We start from the raw sequence: 12,002 nt of genomic DNA, 5'->3' as shown, positions 1-12,002 counted from the left end.
ATTACCAGATTGTGTTTCAGCATCAGACATAGAAATATCATTTGGATTATCAGGTGGTTCAACAATAGGTTCTCTAGAAGTTTGCAGAGTTCTCTCATTTTTCTTCTTCTTCTTTTTAGAAGAACTAGGAACATCAATATTATTTCTTTGAGAATCTTGCTCGATTCTCTTAGGGTGGCCTTCAGGATACAAAGGTTCCTGAGTCATTCTACCAGTTCTAGTAGCCACTCTAACAACATAATCATTTTTCTTACTATTCATTTCATTAAGCACTTCTTTTTGAGCTTTAAGTGCTTGTCTACTTGAGTGCTAACCATGGAAGCATGTTTGCTAACAAGTTTAAGTTCACCTTTAATATCAGCCATATAATCACCCAAGCATCTAATCATATAATCATTTTCTTTTAATTGTTTACCAAAATAAGCATTGAAGTCGTCTTGCTTATACATAAAGTTATCAAACTCATCGAAGCACTGACTAGCAATTTTAGTAGGACGGATTTCAGCTTTATCATATCTATAGAGAGAATTTACCTTTACTACCTGTGTCGGGATATCGGGATCAGCAGGTTCTTCAGTAAATAAAGAATTAAGATCATATGTTTCTTCAACTGGCGGTATATTAAGACCGTGTATTTCTTCAATAGGAGGTAAATTCTTAACGTCTTCAGCTTTAATACCTTTTTCTTTCATAGATTTGTTTGCCTCTTGCATATCTTTGGGACTGAGAAATAGAACACCTCTCTTCTTCGGAGTTGGTTTAGGGATAGGCTTAGTAATTAGCTCAGGAGCTGGCTCAGGAGGTGGCTCAGGAGTTGGCTCAGGAGGTGCCCAATTATTTTCATTTGTCAACATATTATTCAATGGAATTTCAGCTTCATCCGGTGTTCTTTCCCTGAAAAGAGAACCAACACAACTATCCAGGTAATCTCTGGAAGCATCGGTTAGTCCATTATAAAAGATATCAAGTATTTCAGGTTTCTTAAGAGGATGATCAGGCAAAGCATTAAGTAACTTGAGAAGCCTCCCCCAAGCTTGTGGGAGACTCTCTTCTTTAATTTGCACGAAGTTGTATATTTCCCTCAAAGCAGCTTGTTTCTTATGAGCAGGGAAATATTTAGCAGAGAAGTAATAAATCATATCCTGGGGACTACGCACACAACCAGGATCAAGAGAATTAAACCATATCTTAGCATCACCCTTTAATGATAACAGAAATATTTTGAGTATATAGAAGTAACGCGATCTCTCATCATTAGTAAACAGGGCAGCTATATCATTTAACTTAGTAAGATGTGCCACAACAGTTTCAGATTCATAGCCATAAAACGGATCAGATTCAACCAAAGTAATTATATCAGGATCAACAGAGAATTCATAATCCTTATCAGGAACACATATAGGTGAAGTAGCAAAAGCAGGGTCGGGTTTCATTCTATCTCTAAGTGATTCTTTGTTCCATTTAATTAATAACATCTTAAACTCATATCTATCTTTGCAAGCAAAAATAGCGGCAGAAGATTCCATATCAAAAAGATAACCCTCAGGAATAACAGGCATATTTTCATCATCACTATCATCATCGTATTCAGATTCAATAATTTCTTTTTCTCTAGCCCTAGCAATTTGTTCATCAAGAAATTCACCAAAGGGCACAGTAGTATCAGGCATAGAAGCAGTTTCCTCATAAGTATCATGCATAGTAGAAGTGGCATCATCAGTAACATGCGACATATCAAAACGAATAGCAGAAGCAGGTGTAGGTGTCGCTAACTTACTCATAACAGAAGGTGAATCAAGTGCAGAGCTAGATGGCAGTTCCTTACCTCCCCTCGTAGTTGAGGGATAGATCTTGGTTTTTGGATCTCTCAAGTTCTTCATAATGTCCAGCAGATATAAATCCCAAGTGACTCAAAGAATAGAGCTATGCTCCCCGGCAACGACGCCTGAAAATAGTCTTGATAACCCACAAGTATAGGGGATCGCAACAGTTTTCGAGGGTAGAGTATTCAACCCAAATTTATTGATTCGACACAAGGGGAGCCAAAGAATACTCTCAAGTATTAGTAGCTGAGTTGTCAATTCAACCACACCTGGAAACTTAATATCCACAGCAAAGTATTTAGTAGCAAAGTAATATGATAGTAGTGGTAACGGTAGCAAAAGGTAATGGTAGTAAAAGTAATGTTTTTGGTATTTTGTAGTGATGATAGCAATAGCAACGGGAAAGTAAATAAGCGAAGAACAATATATGGAAAGCTCGTAGGCAATGGATAAGTGATGGAGAATTATGTCGGATGTGGTTCATCATGTAACATTCATAACCTAGGGTAACACAGAACTAGCTCCAGTTCATTGATATCATGTAGGCATGTATTCCGAATATAGTCATATGTGCTTATGAAAAAGAACTTGCATGACATCTTTTGTCCTACCCTCCCGTGGCAGCGTGGTCCTTACGGAAACATGAATTCTACCACGATCTCGAACAGGAATGATAGAATCACATACGGTGCAGCGGGAGCAGCACCGCCGGTGTTGACGTTGTCGCCCATGTCGTCGAGGATGAGGTTGCCGAGGTCGAGGAAGAAGTCGTCGTTCACAAAGTCGTCGCTGCCAGCAGTCGCGCGAGTGCGCTCCCCAAAAACCTGATCGCCCCTCTCCCGTACAGGATCACGAGGGGCGGGGTTCGGGAGGCCTGCTGTCCCTTCTCCCGGTGTATGCCGAAAGGAGGGATGGAGAAGACTTGCTTGGCGGCGCAATGATCTGGAACGGTGGTGAGAAACTATACGAAGCGGCTAGGGTAGACGTCTGCCTGACTATATAGTGCGGGCCGGGTAGGTCGTGGGAGTAAACCCCACGTCTGATTCATCATGATCCAAAAGAATCGGAATTGGTTCAGTAATTAACGCGTCTATTAATGATTAATTAATGACTCATTAATTTTTCCCAAGCAGCAAAAATATAGACAACGTGCATAACTCTGTCCTCGGTCGGCTCAATCCCGCATCCCGCAACCCGCGGCGCGTCGTGACGAGGCGTGGCGTGCCGAGGAGAGCGAGGAGGAGGAGCGCGCGTGTAGGTCTCCTCTTCTCATGCTTATACAAGTGGTAGAAGAGCTCACCTTATAAAGAGGTGCAACTCTCTCTCAACTTCCGGGGTGGGACTAAACTTTAGCCTCACTCACTCCACTCACATCTGTGCATGAATGAGCCAAGAGAATTTTAGAATTTTAGTTGGGCTTTGGGCCAAAGGCCTACAAGCAAAATTCCAATAGCGGAAACATGGGCTTGGTGTTATACTAAAATAGAGGATGTGGACCTGAGGATGAGGTATTAATTAAGTTTATCATATTAGGGGCGTGAGGGTGAGGTCTTTAGCCATGCTCAGTGGTAAGGACGTGTGAGAGTTGGTATTCTCCTATTGCAACGCACAGGCATATTTGCTAGTAATATATTTATGTAATTGATGTTGCTGACCAGAAGGGTGAGAAAGCATGGCCATGCATGATGCATGGACAATTCTACTGTTTGGGGTAGAGGCGACAAGGCAACCAGCTACACAGGGCGAGGAGAGCGACTGACAAATAACGCGGGACTAAATCTAAGATAGCTGTCGTGTTGACCGTGGAGAAACATTCAAACAGTGACTGATTAGCAGTGACTGATCCATCAGCTTGAGCTTATAGATATGTAGGCGCTTTGATTTTGTTAGGGAGGACTGAGTACATGCATGTGCTTATTTTGACTTCCCAATATAGTGCACTATTCTTACTTCGCCCAACGATTCAGCTTTTACTACTTTTTTTACTAATTGCTTACTGACAGCAGTGTCAGAGATAGTTACATAGTCATATGTTGTGCGTCTAGCATGTTATATTGTTCATAAGTTGCTTGGCTTCTTGGCTCAAATTTTGCTTTGCACCAATGACGCACTGAGTTATCTCCTATTACCAAACATGACTACCCCCTGAACAATCTGCAAACTATTCCTTTTGGTGAAAACACTGGTTGAAGCCATTGGACACCTACAAAACACATGCTACATGTTTACATGGAAATGGGAAGTCCTTTTGGATGGACCCTTGTGAGGGACAAAGTTTATAACTTGTCCAGCCATAATTTTTCTTTTGCAAACAACCACCTTTTGTCTATCCATCAAGTTTAGCAAGTTGAAGATGTGGCCTCACTCTTCTATTTATCTTTTTTGAGTAGATGCATTTGCTTAGTTTTAACAAATGGAAATTCTGTTTGATGACATCATCCTTGGTGATGACCCTAACTATTGGCAATTCGCATCAGATGCCTAACATTTGAATGTGGACTAGACTTCTAAACTCCTACTAGGACATTCCACTCCAATTCCTGTTATTTCCTGACTTTGGAAAACTTGTAATCAGCTCAAGCAAGAACAAATTGGCTACTTATGAATGATCGATTGAAAACCAGATAGGTTCTGCAGAGGAAGATCTCTTCATTCAGGATTACACTTGTCTCATGTATGACCAATTTGTTGTGGAGTCAAGGGATAATCTCTTCTTCTACTGTCCAAATTTGCTGCAGGAACATCTGCCCCACTTAGTTAGCCCTATCAATTGGGATTCAAGATCAAGTTGATAATCACACACATTTACTGAATCTGAGTTTCCTTTGGACATCATTATTTTGGTTGCTTTGTGTTGGGGACCGCAGTATTTCAAAAAATTCCTACGATCACGCAAGATCTATCTAGGAGATGCATAGAAACAAGAGGGGAGAGTGTGTCTACGTACCCTCGTAGACCGAAAGCAGAATCGTTAAGTAACACGGTTGATGTAGTCGAACGTCTTCGCGATCCAACCGATCAAGTACCGAACACACGACACCTCTGCAATCTGCACACGTTCAGCTCGGTGACGTCCCTCGTACTCTTGATCTAGCTGAGGCCATGATAACCCACAAGTATAGGGGATCACAATAGTTTTCGAGGGTAAAGTATTCAACCCAAATTTATTGATTCGACACAAGGGGAGCCAAAGAATACTCTCAAGTATTAGTAGCTGAGTTGTCAATTCAACCACACCTGGAAACTTAATATCTGCAGCAAAGTATTTAGTAGCAAAGTAATATGATAGTAGTGGTAACGGTAGCAAAAGGTAATGGTAGTAAAAGTAATGTTTTTGGTATTTTGTAGTGATGATAGCAATAGCAACGGGAAAGTAAATAAGCGAAGAACAATATATGGAAAGCTCGTAGGCAATGGATAAGTGATGGAGAATTATGTCGGATGCGGTTCATCATGTAACATTCATAACCTAGGGTAACACAGAACTAGCTCCAGTTCATTGATATAATGTAGGCATGTATTCCGAATATAGTCATACGTGCTTATGAAAAAGAACTTGCATGACATCTTTTGTCCTACCCTCCCGTGGCAGCGTGGTCCTTACGGAAACTAAGGGATATTAAGGCCTCCTTTTAATAGAGAACCGGAACAAAGCATTAACACATAGTGAATACATGAACTCCTCAAACTAGGGTCATCACCGGTAAGTATCCCGATTATTGTCACTTCGGGGTTAACGGATCATAACACATAATAGGTGACTATAGACTTGCAAGATAGGATTAAGAACACTCATATATTGATGAAAACATAACAGGTTCAGATCTGAAATCATGGCACTCGGGCCCTAGTGACAAGCATTAAGCATAGCAAAGTCATAGCAACATCAATCTTAGAACATAGTGGATACTAGGGATCAAACCCTAACAAAACTAACTCGATTACATGATAGATCTCATCCAACCCATCACCGTCCAGCAAGCCTACGATGGAATTACTCACGCACGGCGGTGAGCATCATGAAATTGGTGATGGAGGATGGTTGATGATGACGATGGCGACGGATTCCCCCCTCCAGAGCCTTGAATGGACTCCAGATCAGCCCTCTCGAGAGGTTTTAGGGCTTGGCGGCGGCTCCGTATCGTAAAACGTGATGATTTCTTCTCTCTGATTTTTTCTCCCCGAAACTCAATATATGGAGGTGGAGTTGGAGTCGGAGAGGCAACAGGGGGCCCACGAGGTAGGGGGCGCACCCTAGGGGGGCAGGCGCGCCGCCCACCCTCGTTGCAAGGTGGTGGGCCCCCTGGCCTTCATCTTTTGCAGGTATTTTTCTTATTTTCTGAAAAAGTGGCTCCGTGAAGTTTCAAGTCATTCCGAGAACATTTGCTCCTGCACATAAATAACACCATGGTAATTCTGCTGAAAACGGTGTCAGTCCGGGTTAGTTCCATTCAAATCATGCAAGTTAGAGTCCAAAACAAGGGCAAAAGTGTTTGGAAAAGTAGATACATTGGAGACGTATCAATAAGGAATTTGGTTTTACAAGTAAAACTTAGAACTTACGGTTCTTACGAACATGCATTTTGGTAGAAACAGCAAACTAAACAGCTGTAAACGATAGGGACTATGAGCAAATTAAATAGCAGTTGAGGATAAAGGTTTTAGAAGGACTGACTTACATTAGCAGTTAACACCGGCTTTATAATTCCCTTCTCCATGTCAAGGGAAGGATAACTCAAGAATTTCAGCACAAAATCTTCTTCATAAGCATTGCCTGTACTCTACATTTTGTAGAGAGTAATTATAGATATGATAATACTGGAAGGGATAGAGGATAATGAAGATAAGATGCAGATTGATGCTACATAATCAACTACCAATCCCTGGAAGTACAGGCGTTACAGGACAAAATGTACTGACAAGAGCAATGGGCTACACTTCTGCACTGGCATTGTTTGTGTATTCTACTTGTTGGTAAGATTAAATATAGATATGATCTTTTTTAGTAAATGGTGGGCGAGGGAGATGAGATGCAGAATGCTACAAAATGAACCAATCCCTCTTCCCATAATACAAGAGTGTTTTGAACACTGGTGTACTATACAAAACGTTCTTATATTATGGGACGGAGGGAGTAGCCGTTAATGTAAGTACAGTGATAGACCATGTTCAGTCCTTACAAGAGGACTGCAGAGCTAAACCTCTTCAAAAGCATTGGGTTGATTATAAATTTATGTAGGAGTCCATACGGATCTTATAATGTCCACTAAATGGACGATTACGAGGCTAACATGTGCAGTGATGCTACATAATCAAACAACTATGAAAGTAAGTATGGTCATACAGGGCAAGAGGTACTCACAAGAGCAACGCAGTGTGCAGTATAGTTGCGAGATTCTGTGGTCCCTTGAGAACGAATGTTCTTCTGCTAACAGTTTTCGTACAAGTGAGACATTAAGGCAAATGCAGAAATGTAGTTCAAATTGTGATGTGATATCATAGACAGTACCTTACGCTGCAGCCGAGACCAATGTGTAACAAGATTATTCTAGTCACCGTCAGATAAATGTAGCACCGGAGACTTTACAGAAATTTTGTTCAGAGGCTTGCCATCGAAGTGTGCTTGCCTCAGGTAGGAACGATACTTCATCAACGAGTGCTTGAAAAGCGCAACCAACCCTTGCTCGTCATCACAATCCAGTTTGCTCCTCGCCTATTTAAAAGAATGAAATCTTGTGTCTTCTGTCAGCAGAAACATATGCAGTAATGACCATCAAAACAATTATCATGCTTCAATCTTTTCTTTGTATTCAACACACTCAAAAGAAAGTTCCACAAATCTTGAATAGCAAGCATATTGTTATTAGGCAAATTACCATGCTATTAAGAGACTCTCAAATTAATTTAAGTGAAGCATGAGAGATCAATAGTTTCTTTAAAACATATCCACCACCGTGCTCTAAAAGATCTAAGTGAAGCACATAGAGCAAAATTATCTAGCTCAAAAGATATAACTGAAGCACATAGAGCAAAATTATCTAGCTCAAAAGATATAAGTGAAGCACATAGAGCAAAATTATCTAGCTCAAAAGATATAAGTGAAGCACATAGAGCATTCTATTAAATTTTAATTCATATATGGCTCTCTCAAAAGGTGTGTACAGTAAGGATGATTGTGGAATACTAAAAAACAAAGACACAAATAATACAAGACGCTCCAAGCAAAACACACATCATGTTGGTGAATAAAAATATAGCTCCAAGTAAATTACCGATGGAAGTGGACGAAAGAGGGGATGCCTTCCGGGGCATCCCCAAGCTTTGACTTTTTGGTGTCCTTGGATTATCTTGGGGGTGCCATCGGCATCCCCAAGCTTAGACTCTTTCCACTCCTTGTTCCATGATCCATCAAAAGAATTCACCCAAAACATGAAAACTTCACAACACAAAACTCAAGATAGAAAACTCGTGAGCTCCGTTAGCGAAAGAAAACAAAAGCCCACTTCAAGGTACTGTAATGAACTCATTCTTTATTTATATTGGTGTTAAACCTAATGTATTCCAACTTCTCTATGGATTATAAACAATTTTTACTAGCCATAGATTCATCAAAATAAGCAAACAACACACGAAAAACAGAATCTGTCAAAAACAGAACAGTCTGTAGTAATCTGTAGCTAGCGCAAGATCTGGAACCCCAAAAATTCTGAAATAAATTTCTGGACGTGATGAATTTATCTATTAATCATCTGCAAAAAGAATTAACTAAATAGCACTCTTAAAATAAAAATGACAGCAGTTCTCGTGAGCGCTAAAGTTTCTGTTTTTTACAGCAAGTTCAACAAGACTTTCCCCAAGTCTTCCCAACGGTTCTACTTGGCACAAACACTAATTAAACACAAAAAACACAACCAAAACAGAGGCTAAATAATTTATTTATTACTAAACAGGACCAAAAAGCAAGGAATAAAAATAAAATTGGGTTGCCTCCCAACAAGCGCTATCGTTTAACGCCCCTAGCTAGGCATAACGAGCAAGAATAGATCTAGGTATTGCCATCTTTGGTAGGTAATTCTTCAATTAGGCATCTACCATCTTTAGGAATTTCTTTATCTTTATTAATTATCAAACTTTTATAAATGGTTCTTTAATGATAGCAAAAAGATTGGGATGAATACTTATAGATTTAAGATCAGCAATTTCCTTACTAGATGATTCACCCTTATTTTTAGGATCATACATAAGCTTGGTAATTTTAGTAGGAGGACTAGGAGTATTCTTTACGGAAGAAAAAGCGGTTCCCAAATTTGCAATGATACCCTCAAGTTTATCAATTCTAGTAGAATCTAAGTTCATCTTCTCATTAACTATGGGTTCCTTTTCCTTAATATTTTTCAATGTCATTCCTACCTTAGATCCATATTGAGTAATTTGATTGTGGATCTTTTTATCTAGATTTTCAATTGATTCAATAGTAGCAACTTTATTTTCAATAATTTCAAGTCTTTGCATAACATGCTCCAAAGTTAACATGGTTCCATTAACCAAAAGAGGTGGTGAGCCAAATAAATCTATCATAGCATTATAAGAATCAAAAGTATGGCTACCCAAGAAGTTCCCTCCGGTAATGGTATCGAGGATATATCTATACCAAGGATTAACACCTACATAAAAATTGCGAAGAAGAACTAAGGTAGATTGTTTCCCGGTAGATCTATTTTGAGCATTGCAAATTCTATACCAAGCATCTTTTAGATTTTCTCCCTCCCTTTGTTTAAAATTTAGAACTTCACTCTCGGGAGACAACGGAGAAGATATAAGACTAGCCATGAAGACAAGCAAACAAACTAGCACATGAGCAAACAAAAAGGCAAACAGGGAGGGAGGATGGAGAGAGAGAGGGCGAATAAAACGGCAAGGGTGAATTGGGGGGAGAGGAAAACGAGAGGCAAATGGCAAATAATGTAATGCGAGAGATAGGGATTGTGATGGGTACTTGGTATGTTGACTTTTGGCATAGACTCCCCGTCAATGGCGCCAGAAATCCTTCTTGCTACGTCTTGAGCTTGCGTTGGTTTTCCCCGAAGAGGAAGGGATGATGCAGCAGAGTAGCGTAAGTATTTCCCTCAGTTTTTGAGAACCAAGGTATCAATCCAGTAGGAGCCCACGCTCAAGTCCCTCGTACCTGCACAAAGCGATAGCTACTCGCAACCAACTCGATTAGGGGTTGTCAAGCCCTTCACGGTCACTTACGAGAGTGAGATCTGATAGATAGAATATTTTTGGTATTTCTGATATAAAGATGCAAAGTAAAAAGTAAAGGCAAAGTAAATAGCAAAGCAACATAAAAGTGATGGAGATTGATATGATGAGAATAGACCCGGGGGCCATAGGTTTCACTAGTGGCTTCTCTCAAGAGCATAAGTATTCTACGGTGGGTGAACAAATTACTGTTGAGAAATTAATAGAATTGTGCATAATTATGAGAATATCTAGGCATGATCATGTATATAGGCATCACGTCCGTGACAAGTAGATCGAAACGATTCTGCATCTACTTATATTACTCCACTCATCGACCGCTATCCAACATGCATCTAGAGTATTAAGTTAAAAACAGAGTAACGCCTTAAGGAAGATGACATGATGTAGAGAGGTAAATTCATGCAATATGAAATAAACCCCATCTTGTTATCCTCGATGGCAACAATACAATACGTGCCTTGCTGCCCCTTCTGTCACTGGGTAAGGACACCGCAAGATCGAACCCAAAGCTAAGCACTTCTCCCATGGCAAGAACTACCAATCTAGTTGGCCAAACCAAACAGATAATTCGAAGAGACTTGCAAAGATAACCAATCATGCATAAAAGAATTCAGAGAAGATTCAAATATTATTCATAGATAGACTTGATCATAAACCCACAATTCATCAGTCTCAACAAACACACCACAAAAAGAAGATTACATCGAATAGATCTCCACAAGAGAGGGGGAGAACTTTGTATTGAGATTCAAAGAGAGAGAAGAAGCCATCTAGCTACTATGGACCCGAAGGTCTAAGGTAAACTAGTCACACTTCATCGGAGGGGCTAGGATGATGTAGAAGCCCTCCGTGATGACGGCCCTCTTTCGGCGGAGCTCTGGAACAGGCCCCAAGATGGGATCTCGTGGATACAGAAAGTTGCGGCGGTGGAATTAGGGTTTTGGCTCCTGTTCTGATCGTTTGGGGGTACGTGTGTATATATAGGAGGAAGGAGTACGTCGGTGGAGCACCGAAGGGCCCACGAGGCAGGGGGCACGCCCTCGGGGGGGCGCCCCCACCCTCATGACCACCTCTTTGATCCCTTGCAGTAGGGTCCCAGTCTCCTGGATCACGTTCGGTGAGAAAATCACGTTTCCGAAGATTTTATTCCGTTTGGACTCTGTTTGATATTCTGTTTATCCGAAACACTGAAATAGACAAAAAGCAGCAATTCTGGGTTGGGCCTCTGGTTAATAGGTAAGTCCCAAAAATAATATAAAAGTGGCAAATAAAGCCCAATATAGTCCAAAACAGTAGATAATATAGCATGGAGCAATCAAAAATTATAGATACGTTGGAGACGTATCAGGCATCCCCAAGCTTAATTCCTGCTCATCCTCGAGTAGGTAAATGATAAAAAGAGAATTTTTGATGCGGAGTGCTAGTTGGCATAATTTCAATGTAAATCTTCTTAATTGTGGTTTGAATATTCAGATTAGAAAGATTCAAGACAAAAGTTTATATTGACATAGAAAATAATAATACTTCAAGCATACTAACAAAGCAATTATGTCTTCTCAAAATAACATGGCCAAGGAAAGTTATCCCTACAAAATCATATAGTCTGGCTATGCTCCATATTCCCCACACAAAGTATTTAAATCATGCACAAACCCGATGACAAGCCAAGCAATTGTTTCATACTCTAACTTTTTCAATCTTCACGCAATACATGAGCGTGAGCCATGGATATAGCACTATAGGTGGAATAGAATGGTGGTTGTGGAGAAGACAAAAAGGAGAAGATAGTCTCACATCAACTAGGCGTATCAATGGGCTATGGAGATGCCCATCAATAGATATCAATGTGAGTGAGTAGGGATTGCCATGCAACAGATGCACTAGAGCTATAAATGTATGAAAGCTCAACAAAAG

This window comes from Triticum dicoccoides, chromosome 3A (assembly GCF_002162155.2).
Source record: "Triticum dicoccoides isolate Atlit2015 ecotype Zavitan chromosome 3A, WEW_v2.0, whole genome shotgun sequence".
NCBI classification, from domain to species: Eukaryota; Viridiplantae; Streptophyta; class Magnoliopsida; order Poales; family Poaceae; genus Triticum; species Triticum dicoccoides.
Note: the sequence above shows the minus strand (reverse complement) of the source record.